Below are 8,637 nucleotides of genomic sequence, written 5' to 3' on the forward strand. Positions count from 1 at the left end.
GAGGAGCCAGAAAGATAGTACAGGGGTTAAGAAGCTTTCCATGCATGTGATTGACCCCAGCATTACATATGGTCCTCCAAGCACTGACAGAAGTAATCCTTGGGTCCAGAGCTAGGAGTAAGCCCCGAACTCAAGGGAGTTCATGGAATGTGGCCTCCCAACCAAAAACAAAAAGAGTATAAGCCCCAGTAAAGATGTTTATAAGAATCACAGCTAAAGAAGTCTCTTCCTGTATCCCTTTCTCAAAAAAGCAGTGTAGACTGTACATGAGTACAATTACTAAGGGTGACCTGCAGCTACCAAATGCAAGCACTGCAACTAAAGGGCTGAGTATTCGAGCACCACAACCTGATGTGTAACCCCAGGACAGCACCATAATTAAATGTGGAGGTACCACAGATAGGTGATTGTGTGCCCGTCCCCATCACTGAAAAAACACGTCACGCCATTACTACTTCTGGACATTTCAGTGCTATTTCTTTTTGTGATAACTTCTTCATCCTACAAATTTTCTTCTCTCTTCAAAAGTGTAAATAGGGTCACAGAGATAGCTCAGAGGGCTAGTGCATATGTCCTGAATGCAGAGGTCCGAGGTTGAACCACTGACACCACATAATCCCCAGAGCACTGTGGGATGGCCCAGACAGTGGTATGTAATTTTGCCTTTTCCAATTACAGAAATACTACATATTCATCATAAAGGAAAATATAATATAGAAAAGTATAAGGAAAAAAAGTAAAAGTAACCTGAAATGCCCATTCAGCCAACTGAGAAAACCACTAACCCCCCACCCCCCCTTTTTTTTTAAAGAGAGGGAGTTTGGTTTGGGCCACATCCTGTGATTCTCTCAATGAGGGAATTACTCTTGGGGCTGCTCAGGGTAACGGGATGCCGGAGATCAAATCCACGATTCAGTCATGAACAAGGCAAACACCCCCACCCATTGTACTATCATTCAGGCCCCCAAATCACTACATTTTGGTTCCTGTCCTTTCTACAGTTCATCTGTACAGACATGCATGAGCAAGCAGTCTTGCATGCGTGTTATTCTGAATATCCCGACTTTGATCTTTCCTTTCATTTAATTCCTCCTATGCTGGAAATAATACAAGAGGGTGGTATTTTCCAAAGGTACAAAAACAGTATCTCATTGCATGCATTTCTCAAAACTTTTTTCCTAATTTCAGATGCATGCTGTATCTTAAGTGTACCTTTCAGGATACATTCAGATACACCCATTTAATTCAGCAATCTAGAATTAACTTTTTTTTTTCAATTACATTTTTACTTTTTGGGTCACACCTGGCGATGCTCAGGGGTTACTCCTGGCTTTGCATTCAGGAATTACTCCTGGTGGTGCTTGGGGGACCATACGGGATGCTGGGAATTGAACCTGGGTCAGCCTTGTGCAAGGCAAACACCCTACCCACTGTGCTATCGCGCCAACCTCTAGATTTAACTTTTATTTTTAATGATTTCACAAACATTCCAAAAATATGCCTGAGCTGTAACTTAAGAACAAAATCCCAAGTGACAGGCAGTCAGCCCCTTTGTTCTCAGGCTTTTGCTTTAGGCAACATGTGAGTAAACCCTGTTTAACTCACTGGTACTTTTCTTGTTTTTTCTCCCCACTTTTTGTGGATTGTTTGGGTCACACCTGGTGGTGCTGAGGACTTACCTACTGCATTATCTATTTAGCCCCAGTACTTTCTCTCTGAAGAAAAGATTCCACTGAATGGGATTGGCGGCGAAAGAGAATATACGTTTTCAATATTGGCAGTTACTAAAGAACCATAAGAATTCATATTCCTGGGCTGGAGAAATAGCACATCTGGCTGTGCCCAGGGCAACTTCAGACATTGCTCAGGAGACTGTCCTACCATGGACTCCATGTCAGCCACAAGCAAGCAAGTGCCTTATTCCCTGTATGAACTCTGGTCCTGATGACAAATTCTTGACCAAACATCCCTACTTTACTGAACACATTTTTGCTAGTCAGAAAAGAGGAGTTTTCATTGTTAGTGTATTGAGTACTGGAGAGAGGTTATCCATATTCCCCCTAAGTTTCTTCTCTGTCCTAATTATGTTTTTATATATAATTCTAATTATATATTTTATCTAAGCTACAATTGTGGAAACCTTTCTTTTTATTTGGTGCAGGGAAGGGGGCTTGAGCCACACCCAACAGTGCTCAGGACTTATTTCCAGCTCTGTGCTCAGGTATCACTTCTGGAGGTTCTCAGGAGGCCACATGCAGTACCAGGGATCAAACTGGGGTTAACCATATGCATAACCTTATCCCCTGGACGATCTCTCCAGTGAGAGGTATTCATCCAGTACCAGGAATCAAACTTGGGACTTAAGCATTCAGAGTATGTACTCCAGTCCTTTGAGATATCTCCCTGGTCCTCACAGTGACTGATTTCATTTTAGTTGTCAGGGCTCCCCAGTGGTGTTGAGGACCAGTGGTGACACCCTCCCAGTGATATTCTGAGGGCTGTGCAAACCAAATGGTTCTGTGCGAGATCTAGGATGCAGTATGACTCATGCTGAGTGCTCAGGGGGCAACTAGGACCATGCTGGGGTAGTGATGAGTCAGGGCTATAACTGACAGTGTTGATAGGGTGTTAGCAATCAAACTCAGGTCCATGTGCATGTGCTCTAATCCTCTGAGGTATCTCTTTAGCCCAGACTCCTTTGTTTGTGGGGAGGAGGGGAGAACATTGGGCCACACCTGCAGTGCTCATGAGACAATGTGCAAAACCAGGATTTGAACCAGGGTCATCTGCATGTCAGGCCAAGTACCTTAACCCTGTACTAACTCTTTAGCCCCCAAGAGTGACTAACTTTAAAGACAACTTTAATAGTTTAAGGTAAGCCTACAGATTCCCATTTTCTTTATAAATTTGTATATATCACATATATTTAATGTTATATATGCATTGTATATACATATATCTCTACATATATCTAAAGCCTCTTCTACTTCACACTAGAAAAAGAGGTAACAGTAAAGACTTTTGGGAAGACAGGATGCTTGTACCTGGTAACGAATTACTAAATACAGGTCTTTATACATAAGAAGCACTCTTTCTACCCCAAGCCCCAAAATTGAGAGAGAAATTAAATGGTGTTTTTAATCAGCTATAATTTATTTCACTAGAGAACCTGACATCAAAGACAGCATTATCTTTTTATCCTTACAAAATTTTTCCATAGGACAAGCATTTTTCTCAGTTTCATGATGAAATATAAACATGTGATAGTCATACTTCACTTGTTTAATTTAGTGATGTTTCAAATTTAAAAATAATCCTTGTCCTTGTGAGTGATCAATTTAGAAACAGAAAAAAAAATTTTATTGTTCCTGGGTGACACCCAGCTGTGCTCAGGGGACTGCACGGAGGATCCATACGGGCCAGACGGCCAGGTATCAAACCCAGGTTGGTTGCATGTAAGCAAGTGCCCTATCCGCAGGATTATCTTTCTGGCCTGGAAGGAAAAATGTTTATGTTCATTCTCGTCTCCACTATGTTTTTTATATTTCTACATCTATTTTCTATCAGAATAAAAAATATATATGTTAAAGCAAGAAGCAGATTTTTAAAACATAAACTGTCTATGCTCTATAGACCTGCATTCTTTTAATACTTTAAGCCCTGTAGGTAAATATTCAGAAACAGAATTATTTCCTTAAATGAGTCCAAACATTCAAGATCATAAGCTCTGGAAAATCTTTATGGAGGAAATACTGAAGTTGTCAAAATTACAAACCTTGTTGGTACTTCTCATTTCCTATTCATAACGGTTTCAGATTTTTTTACTTCTTGTTTCAAATTCTACTGTCCTGTCCATGCTCCAAGCCTCTTAATCAATTTCATGAAATGCCTTGAGCTTCCTTTAGAAATTCAGGATGTATCAAACAAGGTATCAGTAAAGTTAGTTAAAAATACACCAAGCAGGGCTGGAGTGATACCACAGTGCGTAGGGTATTTGCCTTGCACGTGGCTGACCCGGGTTCGATCCCTGGCATTCCATATGGTCCCTTGAGCACTGCGAGGAGTAAGTCTTGAGTGCAGAGCCAGGAGGAAAACCCTGTGACTCCAAACGCCCAATAAACAAATAAAAATTAAAAATACACCAAGAATATAGTAGGCACTTGGCACTCATAATTTAGTAAGTAGTGAGGCCATAACTCTATAAGGAAAACACAGTATTGCCTTACATTTACTAACCTTTTTTTCCTCAAATTTTTAGCAGTAATTTATAAATTCTTCAGCCTGGGGATCCTGACTAAAGGCGGTCAGAATCATCTAAAAGGGCCTTGTGTGGCACGAGGGATACCACATGCTTGCCCTGGGTGTTTTCAAAACCACTGAACAACTTCTGGATCCTTTCTCTGTGAGGATCCCTAAGAATAGTGCTGTCAAGATTTCCTAAGCAAGCGTGGGCAGCGCTGGGGTTAAACTCAAGACCTCTAATTTGCTGGCACCGGGATTTGAACTCACAAGTACTTTTAAGCGCCTTAATGTTACAGACTCATGGCCTAGAGAGATAATACACAGGGTAAGGTGCTTGCCTTTCATGTAGCTAGATCTCTGGCACCACAAAACCCCTCAAGCACCAGGATTGAGCCCCCTTCTATTACTCCCCATCTCCAGCACAGAGCTAGAAGTAGCTTCTGAGCACCTCCAGGTGTGACTCAAAAACCCTCCTCAAATTTTTCTTTCAAGTTATTGAGCCATCTTCTGGACTTCTAGTCATTGGCATTAAAAATACTAAATGGACAGGAGTTTTCTTACTTTAAGTGCAAGACTCTAGAGAGAAGGTTCCCACCCCCAACTTAAAAATTATGTAACGATATAATTTGGTCAGAGCTGAATGATGATAATCCTGATTTTTCTGACTAGTGCTATATCACTTGTGGATTTTAGTTATTTAGTTTTTGGGCCACATCCAGCGATGTATAGGGGTTACTTCTCACTGTGCTCAGGAATCACTCCTGAGTTCAGGGGACCATGTGGGATGCCAGGGATCAAACGTGGTTCTGCGCACGCAAGGCAAGCACCCCACCCAATGTACTAGTTCTCCAACCCCCTTGTGGATTTTATACAGCCACTTTTGATTTCATTAAGTACAGTTCACTCTTTCCTTCCTTTCCATTCAATACTTGAATGTAATCGTACTTGTAAGTAAACTTACATATTGTGAAAATGAATTGGCCACTGCATATAAAAAGTCACCTAAGATTTATGTCTGTTCTGTGCACCTGATCTGGATGGTTATATTACTAATTTAGGTTTGAGAGCTAATATGCAGTGCACAACCTTACAAAGAGCTGTGATCTACAAGAACTCAAACAGCAGTTTAAATCTTGTCCAAATGTCAAACACTCATTTAACAATTTACTGAGTCTCTATCATGTGCACTGGCATCCTGATACTGACGACACAACTGAAGAAACACTGTCCTTGAATTTCTAGTTTTATGGTTCACAGAGAACCAATATAGCAAATAGTAATTTAAAATAACATACTAGAAGTAAAAATACATAGTAATGTTTAGTGTTAGGATTGAGTGGCTAGCTCTGCCCATAGGAAAGGATGGTAGGGAATAACCTATAATCTATAACGTAGTCAAGTACAGATTTTTCGGAGCCCAGGTACTGTTTAATGTTGGACTAAAGCACAATTCACTAAGAATATTGAGATTACGTGCAGAAACTGATAGCTGTCTCAGAAACAGCTTCCAACCATCACGTGTGTGCATGCATGAATTCGGTATAATATCAAAGCTCTTTCAATTCATCTTTAGTAGCAATCTAGCCACCAATTCCTGCTGCTAATCTCCCAGATTTCATCAAAACTTTTATCATTTTCATAAGTTCCCTAAAACTGGGAGAACTGTGAAGTAAAACTGCAGACTCATTCGACCTTTTTCTTATTGGCATTTCCCCCTCCAATTTGCAAGGCTTTTTAGCTGGCTTTCTCTTTCCTATTTTGGTTCCACCCAGACAGAACTGGTTTGGACTTCAGGGCCCTTAAAGAATGTCACCTTAGTATCTGGTGGAATGTTACCTGCATAGTAAAGGAACCATGCTTGTATTTTCCTTCCTCTAGAGATCAAGGAACCTCACTCAAGAAAATCAATGAATAAAAATTATATTTATATAGATAGCAAGTCACATAAATTAATATATTATCGCTATTGTCCAGTAGGGTCATATGCAAATGCAAAATTATAAATCTGTGATAGTTTATTGCCTAATTAGTTAAGAAAAGAAAGATCTTTAAGGATTTTTTTTTTCTTGCAAGGAGTGTTAATATTTCAATAGGCTAGTGTTTCAATTCTGTACTTGGCATAAAAATATTTGGTTAAATTGCCATTCTAAGATTTTTAACCTTTTGTTCCTCTTAATCAAAGAAAATCAGTTTACTGAAGATGTGGAAGATGCAGGGGAAAAAAATTAGTTACATCTACCTAAGACATCCATCTTTCTTATTTTACGACTGTTTTTTCCTTTTAAAATATTTTTTAAAATCATTGGTTAGGAAAGTATAAGGTTTAACTGAGAATATTTCTCAAATTAGAGAAAAAAAAGCATAATTTATAGTTTAAAAATCAAATGTCTAATTTCTGTAAGTTTTTTCAGCTTTAAAGAAGGAAGGAAACTTGGAGTTTGCAGCATAAATAAAGATGTTTAACCCCAAACTGAAAAACATTCCTCCTCAGAGCACATTGTTTGGGGTCAACACAGTCACTGCTGCATTACAAATAAAAGGAGAGAACACTGAGTTGGTCAAAAACCTAAACAAAATGATTTCTGTATTTCCTCAAAATACTGTCATTCAAAATCTGAACTTTTACAAGTGGGGAAAGCCCGGGATGCTACAAGTGCAATTTAATACAAATTCGCCCCTGGAGAAGGAATCGATTGGGAGTGGTAAAAAATGAAATAATGTCAGCAGCCAATCGCCCGGATTGACTTCCTGACCACCTTCAGATTTATGGTCAAATATATCTGTGCTAATTCTATTTCCAGTCCATTTCGTTTCTGGGAAAAAAAAAAGAACACCATCACATCCCTTGCAGGGCCACCAAGTCACTTTCCCCTAAACAACTGTGGGTCACCTCCCGCAGATCCCCATCGTGCGATACCGTCTCCCGACGCCTCCCCCGTTCGCCTGTCGCGTTACTAACACCTCCTGTTTGGAAACCACGATCTCTTGAAGCTGCCCATCATTCCCTTCCTGCACCATCACACCAGAGAGCGGACAAGGCCTGCGACTAGCCATGCAGTCGCAGTCAGCGCCTCTGAACGCCATCCGCAGGGCCGTGCAGTGAAGAGTCGGAAAGACTGAAGAAGGCACTTTCGCAAAAGCAAGCTTCAGCAATGACTCCGCAGCAGCGAGGGCCGAGCAGTGACATTCCCTCCCCAGCCAGTCTCGCAGGAGCCGCCTTTCTGCCTCGAGGGTTTTTTCCCTAGGGCTCCCGGGCCGGAATCTGAAGGTAGACGGCGCAGGGCCTCGGCCACCGCACCGCACGAGCTCGGGGCACCTCGAAGGCACTGCAGCGCCCGAGGAGGGGCTGAAGCCATCCCACTCCCCGGAGCCCGGAGGACCCGGGAGAGAGAGCCGTAATGGCCGCACTGACCAGCCCCGCGCCCCCCCACCCCGTCCCCCCCAGTCCCCAATCTCGGGACAGGTGGGCAAGGTCGCTTCTTCATCCCTCGGCGGCGGGGGCGACCTGAATGGCTTAAAGGCGGGTCAGGAAAACCGGAGAACTGAGCTCCCGAAGGGTGGGGGGCAACATGACAGCGGGGACCCGGGACGGCGGAAGCCGCCGCTCACACTTCCTCTCCTTCTCCCCCTCCCTCCACCCCTTCTCCCAGCCCAACCAGCGGCCGGTTAACCGGCCGTCGCTCACCTGCCGAGGCGCGAGGTGCAGAAACTGCGCCGACCGCCGACCCAGAGGCTCTGTCACTGTGGGAGGGGACGAGCTCCAGCTGCAGCGCGGGGCGGGCCCGGCGGCCACGTGACCGCGAGCCCCGCCCCGACGGCCCGGCCCGGCGCGCTCCGGCTCCCGGAAGGGCGATGGGCTTTTCTGGCTGGTGGGTCTCTTTTTCTTTCTTTTTTTTTTTCTAACCAACTGTTAAAAGATGATGAATTTTTTTCGCGATTAGGTCTTCCGAAAAATCACGAATCCCCAGGCTCGCGCGGTAAAATGCAATGTAGGAGGGGTGGGCGGAAGGGGTTAAAGTGCGTAAGGAAGTGACGTCAGCTGCTCGACCAGAGACCGGAAATGGCGATGGGGTTGGTCCCTGGGGGCGGGGGCCCCCGCCGGTGAAAGCCCTCAGGTTTAAATGGGGGGGGGGGGAGAATGGTGGCCGGGACGGTCACGTGACCCCAAAGACTGGAGACGTGCTGGACGGATGCCAAGTTCTTCGGCCACCTCTTCCTTACATTTATGTCATGGAAGCGCCGCATTTGAGGACCCCATCCTTTTTTTTTTTTTTTAAATAAATTTTGCATTTAGAAGCCGTCCTTATGAAATCCTACTAGGAGGGAGGAACAGCTGAAGGTCATTCCGGTCACAGTTGCCCAGGCAAATGCAGGGCCTGGGGAGCTTGAGCTTGA

General features: G+C 43.5%; 1 protein-coding gene across 1 annotated transcript in view; it reads right to left on the reverse strand.

Moving 5' to 3' along the window:
• The window catches only part of ATP6V1A (ATPase H+ transporting V1 subunit A), a 65,656-nt gene extending 57,592 nt beyond the window's left edge, over window positions 1-8,064 (reverse strand). Inside the window, exon 1 of the mRNA XM_056109270.1 lies at window positions 7,928-8,064. The gene's annotated coding sequence lies outside the window, so the exon portion shown is untranslated. The remainder of the gene's footprint in view (window positions 1-7,927) is intronic.
• Window positions 8,065-8,637: the final 573 nt, after the last annotated feature.

The sequence above is a fragment of the Sorex fumeus genome, unplaced genomic scaffold, assembly GCF_029834395.1.
Source record: "Sorex fumeus unplaced genomic scaffold, SorFum_2.1 ptg000265l, whole genome shotgun sequence".
Classification (NCBI taxonomy): domain Eukaryota; kingdom Metazoa; phylum Chordata; class Mammalia; order Eulipotyphla; family Soricidae; genus Sorex; species Sorex fumeus.